The 10,481-nt window shown below is 43.8% G+C and overlaps 2 long non-coding RNA genes across 2 annotated transcripts; both read right to left on the bottom strand.

Moving 5' to 3' along the window:
* Nucleotides 1-169: 169 nt before the first annotated feature.
* Nucleotides 170-1,373, bottom strand: LOC112554312. The gene is made up of 3 exons (XR_003097231.1): nucleotides 1,341-1,373; nucleotides 932-1,099; nucleotides 170-638 (listed from the first exon to the last, which is right to left on the bottom strand). It is a non-coding gene; the product is annotated as an uncharacterized LOC112554312 (long non-coding RNA).
* A 2,298-nt stretch (nucleotides 1,374-3,671) lies between these two features.
* On the bottom strand, nucleotides 3,672-4,314 carry LOC112553658. The gene is made up of 3 exons (XR_003097091.1): nucleotides 4,290-4,314; nucleotides 3,975-4,085; nucleotides 3,672-3,740 (listed from the first exon to the last, which is right to left on the bottom strand). It is a non-coding gene; the product is annotated as an uncharacterized LOC112553658 (long non-coding RNA).
* Between the last annotated feature and the right edge of the window lie 6,167 nt (nucleotides 4,315-10,481).

The raw sequence follows: 10,481 nt of genomic DNA on the forward strand, positions 1-10,481 counted from the left end.
CTTGTTACAATTATTTAGTCTTTATCTAGAATGCGATCTCAATGACAAACATCAGGCAGTTTCCATACATTGTCTTCTGGGCTTTAGATAATTCCTACAGTATAACAAATATAAGGAAAAGGGGTCCAACAGTACACACAAATATAAATGAATCGTGTGGTCTGTTTAGACTGTTTTTCTTTATTAACAGCAACAGGAAAAGTACAGTAGGCAAGATGAGAAACAAAATCAACATTAATAAACAACAGTCATAGTGACTTTTATGATCATGTCATTGAGGTAAACAAAGCAACATCAGTAGTTGTCAGTCAGTGTGGCCTTTGTGATCATGTCCCTGAGGTCTAAAGGGTACAAGTTAACGGTTCACATAGGATCTCAAAGGGACTGACAGATTAACATCTTTATATTTGCTGATCAACACAATGGTCACGACTGCTGTCTTCTATCTTGTTCTAAGCAACAAAACATCTTAGAGAAAATGTTGGAATATTAAGTCGAGGCTGTACGAGCGTTTTGCCGCGCGTCTGCGGTCGTCATGGTGACTGTCGTGCGTCATCTTCATCCCGCTATGCAGCACGTGGCGTAGGCTGTGACTCCTACACCTGTCTCACTGACTGCAGTGCACACAGAGATACCTCCTGGACACAATTAGACAGACCTATACAGGTACAGTCAAGGTAATGTGAGCATTCATTGTCTAAGTATTTAATTAAAGTAAAATAATACTTAAGTCTCAGTCATTCAGTCATTTCAGTAGCACAGTTTTCGCCATGAAGCCTGCCTGTAGGTTGTGCAGTCGACCGTTTCCCAACGATCTTACTTTTTCAGCGAATGTCCATGGTCCTGTTTTTGGTCTTTGTTTTACAGATTTGGCAGTAAGTTGGAATGTCTGAAATGTAGGTGTGTATGATGGTATAATGTAGGTTCTTACTTTCCGTGAAGGCTCCTCTGTATTTTCCATCAACAGAAAAGGCGTTGCAGCCGGTCATAATGTAGTTTGGAGGGCACGTGACGTGCGCACGTCTTCCACGTAGAAAATGTGACTGGACTACGTGGCACTTCAGTCTGCCATTGCAGCAGGCAGCTGTAGCTGTCACACCTGTCGGTAAGATGCACACATATATATATATAAAATCAATAAACAATATACAAACATCTGTACACACTATATGTAATCAAAACCCAATGTACAAACATGCACAAAGATCTGTACACACACAAACATATGAAAATACAAACTTATTATACAGACACTCGCTTGTGTATAGCATCATGCATTCACCGGTGACACAGATGGAGAGAGAGAGAAACAAACCAAGGAGCGTGACCTGACTATTAACCCGACTGTTTGGCGGGGTCACTGGTGCTGGGTGTTTTTTGTCCACTCTGGCAACACACGACGTCCCACTGGGCATACCCCGGCGTGGTGAGCCCAGCGACTGTATGCCGAGCAGCCTGATGGGATAGATGAGTACATGGTCAGATGTGTCTTTACATTCATGCGGATATATATGTAAGTAAATAATGAACTGCGTAAGTGAAGGAACGAGGGCGCATACATAAGAGAAAAAGGAAGTGAGGCGGGGACCGTTGGCATTGTCCCATCGAGTACTCAACATTCTCGTGAATCAACACAATACTTCCAAAACGTGAATAATGTTAGTGGACATTTCAAGAGGGGACAAAATAGAGAAAATTGACCTGTGTTCACCGTTTAATCGCCAGGATGTTCGTTATGCCAGACATGTAAACTGAAGATACGAGAGCGAGACAAAACGTTTCTAAGGGACAGAATCGTGTTGTCCACTCACCAAAAGGGAAGTAACCACTAGGACACACAGCCTCTGCTCTGGCACCGTCAAAGATGGCAGAGGGACCTGCTACGCGGTAGTCACACGTGAGTCCCTCCAGACGGCAGCACTGAGCCGTGGCCACCAATTCTGAAATAGTGTCACGTGACGTGTAAGTGTGACTAACGATGTCACAGGACACTACCACACTACAGGCTAACAACATCCGCTTGATGTCGCCACACGTTCGTACGATTACAGCACAGAAAGGACAAGACAAGGTGTGAGGTGAGGACAGTCACCTGTTGGTGTTGGCAGCATGCCGTGAAGGTGTGCAGTACAGGTGGCGGTGCCGTTGATAACCGTCATCTTGTCTGACAGCTGGATCTGGTCGAGATTTACTTGTCTCGACTGTTATCCCGTGGAGAGAAAAAAGTAAAACCTTAAAGTATCCGTACACCTGTTGGTAAACTTTAGGGTAATAAGACAAGCAGCAAGACCATAGCGATAATAGTTTGGTAAATAATACGATAAACAGGACAAGGTACGAGACCATAGCGATACTAAGTTAAGTTTCTTTTTGTCTGTGAAATCGTGTAGATATATAAACTAATACTTCTTCTAAAGGCACCTTACTTGCATTTTGTCCCGTTTATTTTAAAAAAGTGAACAACAAAAACACAGTTCCGGTTACTTTTTAAAAGTTGTGGCCTAAGAAACAAGGAGCCTCTAACCGTGACGTAGCTGCTACACGTTCATGACGTAGAATCCATCGTCACACGTGAGACACTTCCGTCAGTCGCCTCGGCCGACCCTTGCACACTTGATATGCACCTCTGACACAGGAGGTTTTGGTCCTTGGCCGTTGAGATAGCCACTCCCATTGACTCTTGACCTCGGTGGCTAATACACTGAGGGACAAAGTCTATCTCCTGAGGCACGTCGATTGGCACTGTGTTGGAAGGAAGAAAATAAACATAAAAAATGGCAGATATGGAACAAGAGAAAAAAGAAGTTATCCTGAAATAATACTCAAGATCAACAATATTAAAACTACTACTTAATATGTAATGTTGGAAATAGTCGTTAAGTTAAAGTTCAAAGGCCAAACAATCACCACTATGTTTCAGAAAAAACCCCAGTAACTTCTTCTGACTCCGTTCCTAAAGTACTTCGAGTGAGAATCATGCGAGGTATTTAGTAACAAGAGGAGAGAGGTTGATGAGAACTTACCGTCACTGGCCGTGACATTGATGTGATAGACGATGTCCTGTTTGCCGAGACTCATTGTGTAGTTCTGGGACTGGTACTGCCTCTCTTCTTGACCACCACATCATATAGGGCCCTGGAAGGACCGCAGACGGAGGGTCTGGTTACTGTCCGACAGGCGCCACGTGACGTGGGTGCTCCACTCCTTCTTCACCAGACAGGCGAACCGCTGGCCGGGCTCGATAAACTGAACATGTTCACACAGACAGTCTCGATAAACTGAACATGTTCACACAGACAGGGTCAATATACTGAACACGTTCACACAGACAGGCTCAATAAACTGAACACGTTCACACAGACAGGCTCAATAAACTGAACACGTTCACACAGAGACGTGAACATTCGGTGACATTACTAGTGTATTTGCCGAGCGTCACGTGTGCGTCCTTTCCATGACGTAAATAAAATTGTTTACAAAATCAACGGATATATCTGTAACGGCTATCAAGGACCTACTTGGAGGTCTGGTCCACTGATAAGACCTTTGTCATGGAAGCGCTGTTTGTCAGTCCCAGAGTCCCAGAATATGAGGCCACTGACCCAGGGTGAGCAAAGAAGGCCCGGATGGCGTCCTCCAGCCAAATCAGCTCGGACTAGAACGTCATCATTTGCCAGCCCGAGGTCGAACTCCGTCATGAAGAGTTCCAAACCGGTTTGTGCCAGTCTGTCAAGTCGTCTCTGTTTACAATTATGGAGCACAAGGAGGTGAGTAGGATCCTTTCATGCACTGTACAAACATTACTTGTTGCCTCTTTGTTGTTTAAGATGTTTCCCATTACTGTTAATATACTGCGTCGCTCGTTCTGCTGTTTAAAATATGTTCAACATTACTGCTAGTATATTGTCTCACTTTTTGTTATGCATAAAATGATTATTTAGGCGAGAAAGCAGCGAATAAGAAAACGTGTGTACCCAGATCATGGTAGGGTCAGGCTTGATGAAGTCTTTAGTATGACCTTGTATTCCAAGACCCTGGATACCTGTTCCTGCCCTTTTGAAGTCTTCCGCTAAGTCGTGATACGCCTGTAAGAATAATGATATATATTAGACAAACACACCACAAACGTGACAACAGATCTCACGCCTTGTGTTTATGTCACACGAAAGATTTGTTTCTTTACTGTAAAGCAGAATAAAAAAAAGCATCCCAATGAACCCAGTATCCACATTTTCTTGAACAGCTTACAACTGTACTCATGTTTCTCTCACTACACTGCCAGACCGTACCTCCGTCTTTCCTCCGATTGTGACGCCTGGAAGTCGTTGAGGTAAAGATTGGGGACAAGGATCCAGGCGCTTGACCAGCTTAAACATCTCCATGGTGATGTTCGGGTCCTGAAGCGTCTCCTCGTAGTACTGCTCATGGAGAAGCTCGTTCTGAACATCCCAGTGGGCCAGCCTGCAGTCCACGTGACACTCGTTACACAAATGGTATAAACAATATGATACATGCCACAGTTCATGACCTTTACTTGTCGTCACATGTCACATAAAGAGCGGTTAACCCGGAACACATCTCAGACAACAGAACTTGTCATCAGAGGAACTTGTGGTCAGAATGACTTAGTTTAGCAAAGAATGTGCATACAGTTAATTTGAGAGTTATTATCCTTTTCTTCCCTTCTAATCGTGCGTGTCTTACTGCTAATATTTTTTTTTTTACTTTAAGTTCCACAAACCATCTACCCTGCTTGTATTAGTCGCAAGAATACCTTGTGCTGCTGATAATTATCTTTTACAAAGCTCGCCTGCTCTGTCTCATAGCGGATTTCTAGCTTTTTGTGTACAAAGACATTGATGATAACTTTCAAACTTTTAGAGTCCTACAAGACTCACTTGCCCCTGGTGATGTTAGTCATGCGCTCGACATGACGGACCAGCTCGGTTCGAAGCTGCCTGCCGCGGAGTGACTGCACCCACCCGGGTACACTGTCCTTGACACCCCACAGGATGGAGTGGCCCCGCACTTTGAGGCTGTCCACAGATGCCAAAGATTACATCAGGAACACGAAGACAGACTTGACATGACATGACACGGCATGACAGATGACGAGACAAGGGAGATAATAAGCTTCTGTTCACGTTATCGAGACCGAAGAGTTTTCTCCCATTTGATGACGGTAACGTGTCTGCGAGAAAAGCTACTGAATTTCGATTGGTGTTGTTTTTCTTCTAAAAATATGTGTTGTACGTAGACAACAATCCAACTGAACATACAGTCTACATAGGTGTATCTCCATTTTAATTCTTTGTATTTAATGACAGTCACTTAAGTCACTCCCATCCACATTATCCGTTTGTCAGCAGACGACTCACCCATTCTTGAGCAAAACATCTGTAGCGTGTACAGCCTTGCTGAAGTCTGGGTTTTTGGACTGGCAATAAAGCAATAAGAAAATAACTATCAATGTTTTCTAGAAATGTGCTTGTCTGGTTCTGAATTATCAAAATGGAAAAAAATAATGAGGAAACTTTTTTTGGAACAAAACTGTTGAAAATGAAACTTCAGATTTAAGTACATCAGACAGCAGTATTGTCAGTGTAATAAATGTACAGAAAACTGATTTGTCCATTAACATTTTACTTTTAATAAAAAAAAGTAAGTAGTCTGTGCATCTTTCTCCAAGAAACCAAAGCAAAAAGACAGTGACGATACGAAAGAAAAGAGAAAGAATTGGAGAGATGGAAAATATAACATTATTAAAGTTAGGCTAGAAAAAGCGCCACAAACAACGAAGTAATGGAGAGTAAATAATACACCAATCAGACCACTACTTCGCCCTCGCCATACTAATCCACTTGTAACTCTGTACTGTGGCGCCCAGTTGAACAGATAAAAAAAAATGTCTTGAAAGCGTTTTGTTCCGTGCGCTCGTCCACGTAGTAGATTCGTCGTCCTCCACCTTGGCATCCAAAAGGCAAACAAGTGTTGGTCTTGTGGTCTACCTGAACACAGGCATGGTTAGTGTAAAGTTATGTGAAACAAAGTATCAAATGAATATTTGAGCACACAGGAGGCTTTTCTATAAACAAATAACTGAACCTTTGTATGGAAAGCTGCTTAGTAACAGATAACTGCAACTACTAAAGCTACACATCGTACCTGTGTTTTATCACATCCTAGAATTATAAATAATAACTAAGTGCGGCACAAGATTTACCTGGATTCCACATGCTAGTGCAGGGGTCAACACAGGACAGTATAGCCTGCACTCTGCAACAAACAGTGAACTAGAGCAAAGAAAAAATCTGAGCACCAGCAGTATCTCAGGTAAACCAGTATTGCATCTCTGATGACATGGCAGCAGACATGACTCATACATTGTATACACCTGATAATCAGTAGCCAGTTCCAGCCTGAGACACACCATGCAGCAGATGACAAATCTCTTTTCAACGATGCGAGGTGAGAAGATCACTACAATCAAATCTGATTCTTTCATTTTCAAGAGCATAAAAAACTTGGGACATGATTATCGTAGTTCTACTAACTCACTGTTAGCTGAGACGTTGCTTTTCCTGTGCTTGTCAATCTCTGACGAGAGCCTCAGTGGCCCAGTCCGGATGCTCAGGGACCTCTAGTATAGGACCAGGTCGTCCGAGCAGAAAGTCGAGGCCGGCGTCAGGACCCGATGGGGACAGGTTGCGGGCGCTCTGTGATGTCTGAGAGCGCGAAGTTGTGTTTTAAATCTCTCCACTTCTCCTGGCCATGCCGCCCCATCGCTCATAAAACTTCTTTTACACCACATGCACATGGACCCAAAACACCACGAATGAGTCTAAGGTCAAGAATATTTTTATAGAGGTATCTTTTTAGTGGTTGTAGTATTTGAAGGAAATGTGTATCTGCCCAGTTATGAATGTTTTAAAATTAATTTATGGTTTGTACAAATGATGGTATGGGATGTAGAGTAAAGGTAGTGTACTCTTCTCATTGGAGCATCGATTGGTCGCCTGTAAGTGTCAACCAGCGTTCTTATTCACCGAAGCAACGCTCGCCAGGCATGATGTACTGAATTTCCTCACTGTCGATGACAAAAAGGAAATAAATGTAACCCCAGTCACAATCTTTAGATGAACTCCAGTGAACTACGCCAGCAAACTCTAAGTGTTACTCGTGAAACTTATTGAACATTAAACTTTAAATAACAACTTACAACAACATACCCAACATACCAAAGTCTTCCCCAACATCCCAGGCTTCTTACAGTCACGATTTTTAAATCTTGTGTTACCAACGCCAAAGTTTCTAGAAGTGTGAAAGTGTGTCACTGTGCCGTTACCTGTATGTTGACGAGCGGTCTTGCGAGCCTTTCTCGACCATCTCAGTTTAGGAGGTTGGTCTCGTGAGACCCTCGTCTTCTTTCTCGGGCTTTTTCCCGCTTTGGACTTGGCGTCCTCATGTTTCTTGTCTTTACTTTCACTTTGCTCGTCTTGACATTGATGTCGCTGCTTCCCCCTGAAAACTTTGCATTTCTTTGCTGAATCACCGACTGCAACCAGACGTGGATTTTTTTTATGTAATGCGAATCTAATCTGATGAGTTTTCGCAATCACAATTAAGAATGATTCAGGTTGGTGCTGTAATAAATACAAATCAATACAACTTTACTTGTCCAAGAGGAAAAGTAAGCCCTAGACACACTTACACAATTAAGCACCATCCAATTATCACCCATCTGTCCTGATCCTATACAGTTTAATAGATAATGTAATTAAGTAATGGAATAACTTTTAATGTAAGCATTAACTGAACTGTTAAGTATTTAAAGACCAGATTTAGGTGTGCTAAAGGCGAACATAATTCCTATAAAAAAATGAATGATGTACACAAGCAGCAAGTAGTAAGGGAGGAACTAAGCAGGAATTAATTAAGAAGCCACCAGAAGAAGCCACTTGAACAGTGACAATCAATGCAGTCTCGCGCTACTGGAGGTGTGAATCCATGAGTTGATCTCTCCGTTAAGACTATCAGTAAAGTCGATGTGTCAAAGGTCGCGACAGAATTAAATATCCCACATTATGTTGACTTTAACTACTTTTTCGTGTTTTATTACTTGTATATCAAGCTGATCACGTGATGCTGATTACCATCGAAGTAGAAGGTGAGGAAGGCTTTGAAGGTCTGCCACAGTCTACCCGGCTTTCCTCCATTGCAGCCTGACGTAGGCGGCAGGTTGCGTAGCGTCCTCTCCGTTACCCGAGCGCTGATGTGCTGCTGAGGTACCCCGGCGCGTTAGGATTGGTCCCGTGTAGCACGTGAGGTGAACTGCATGAGATGACTGGTAAAAGTATAGTGCGGCAGTCAGGTGTGTTCAGTAGCATGGTAGTGTTTGTATATAGGGAGGGCAAGAATCTTTGAATGGGGTTATCGTAGCTGGGAGAACTCTTTGAGCACACCTCGTACCGATTTCGAATGACCTTCGCAGAACACGAAGACGAGAAAAAATTGCGTGGTGGGTTTTGACGGGAGAGGAACTGTCCATACGTGAATCGTGCGCTCCCTGTGGTTCCTAATTGTGCTTCCAACGGGTCTTCAGGGCGGGGTTAGCAGAAGGGTGTTTCGTGACTGGCGAAAATAAGAGTAATGAATAGTAAATATTGACGAGAGGAAACAATCTATCGAGTAAGGCATAATATCTCATAAGGCAGAAATTGTAAACGTACATGACTAGCACGCCAAGGAGAGCATAGCTCTACGCCTTAAGAAACAAACGATGACATGGACAGCAACTAGGGGACAGGAAAGACGAGAGCACGGCAGAGACATAGAAAGAAGATATAGCTAAGAAGAAGTAATAGACAAAGAATAGAGTAAGGAAACAAAGGGTAAGATAGCGAAACAGGCATAAGATGAAATGGGGTGTCATATAACATAATAAACAGAACTGCCATGGAGGTGCTGATGGCCCTGAGAGGGACACTACAGAGATAATGGGGGAGCAGGGGGACGATCATGTTAGGACCATAGCGAACAAAACACAGACTCTGAGTTGTCGTAACATCAATAGAATAAGTGGATATAGTCAGCATCTTACAGCAACCTAGCAGGACAACATACAACTTAGGCGTGCGAAGGTATGAGAATCGAAACCGGTGACATAGGTAGTTTACGATGGATACAGCGTCCACAAACTCACAGCATTCACTGAGATCCTGGATGGGTCTAAATGAGTGAACAAACCACGACTTGAATGACAAGGAAGAAACCGAGCAGCATGCAGTTGGTGTGAGTACCGCACCTCAGTGGGCTGGCCCGTCTACCTGTGGCCTACGACGGACAGCGACGAACACCTTCCATGGGCGGCCGAGCGCCGGTTGGCCAGTCATCTAGCGACTTACGGCGAGCTGACATAATGACGACCACAGCGGGTCTGCGCTTCACTTCAGAGTGGGTCGAGTTGCAGCGCGTGGTGAGGCTTGTCCCTGGTGTCAGTCGTCGGAAAAGGAAAGAAGCGAGGAAGGATGTCCTGAGCGTCACATCAAATTTGTTCCGTTAACGCAGCTTCACATACCTAATGCTGCTCTAACAGGCACTTCCATGGGCCCAAAAGCGACATGGCTAATGCCAGGCAAAGCAGGGCTATCACCGAGCCTTCCTAATGAGAATAATACTAGGATATAATTTGGTACAATCGTGGCTAAAATCATTTTCACTATTCAGCAATTTCTGTCAGATTTTCTGCTCGATTTGCATTCATGAAACCTTTATGAGTGCTACTACTCGAAGTAAATGAGTGTGTTGGCGGGTAGATGAGCGAGAGGCCAGTTAGAGTTAAAAACAACTGTCGTTTCCGTAAGTAGCTGATTGTTTTCACACGAGTCGCGACAGTAAATGAGCGGTGACACATCACACAGTCATTAGATAATGAGGGTGGGAATAGGCGAACTTGAGAAAGATAATCAGGTGTTTATTACCAACGTGAGTGTCAGATGCACCCAGAAAGCAGATCAACCTATAGATTAAGCCAGTTATTTAATGTCCAAACCAGAAAAAAGGGGAAATCGGCTTATTTGTTGATCGATTGAATAGAATCAGGGTGAAGTTGAGACAGGTCAACTGTAAGCCTGCAGTTGGGATTGCAGAGTAGAGGCGAGAGGAGATGAGACGACCATTTCTACGATTGTACTGGTAAGTGGGTGTCGCCTGTTCTCTGGTGCATCTATGCGTCCTCAGGCCGGGCGTACCGGAACTGTAGGAGTGAAGCTTGAGGGACAGTGTATGCACTGCACGTTCCTCGTTACGACGAGTGCGGAACTCCCACCGCCAACAATCAACTATAACACGGCAGGCAACTAGACAATAACTAAGAACAATCGCAATGTCCTACGGTGAAAAGAGCGACGTCGGAGCCCAAATGGGGAGGAACCCAGGGGCGTGACATCACTACGGATGCCGAAAGGTGGCAGGAGCTCGTG

This window comes from Pomacea canaliculata, linkage group LG13, assembly GCF_003073045.1.
Source record: "Pomacea canaliculata isolate SZHN2017 linkage group LG13, ASM307304v1, whole genome shotgun sequence".
Taxonomy (NCBI): domain Eukaryota; kingdom Metazoa; phylum Mollusca; class Gastropoda; order Architaenioglossa; family Ampullariidae; genus Pomacea; species Pomacea canaliculata.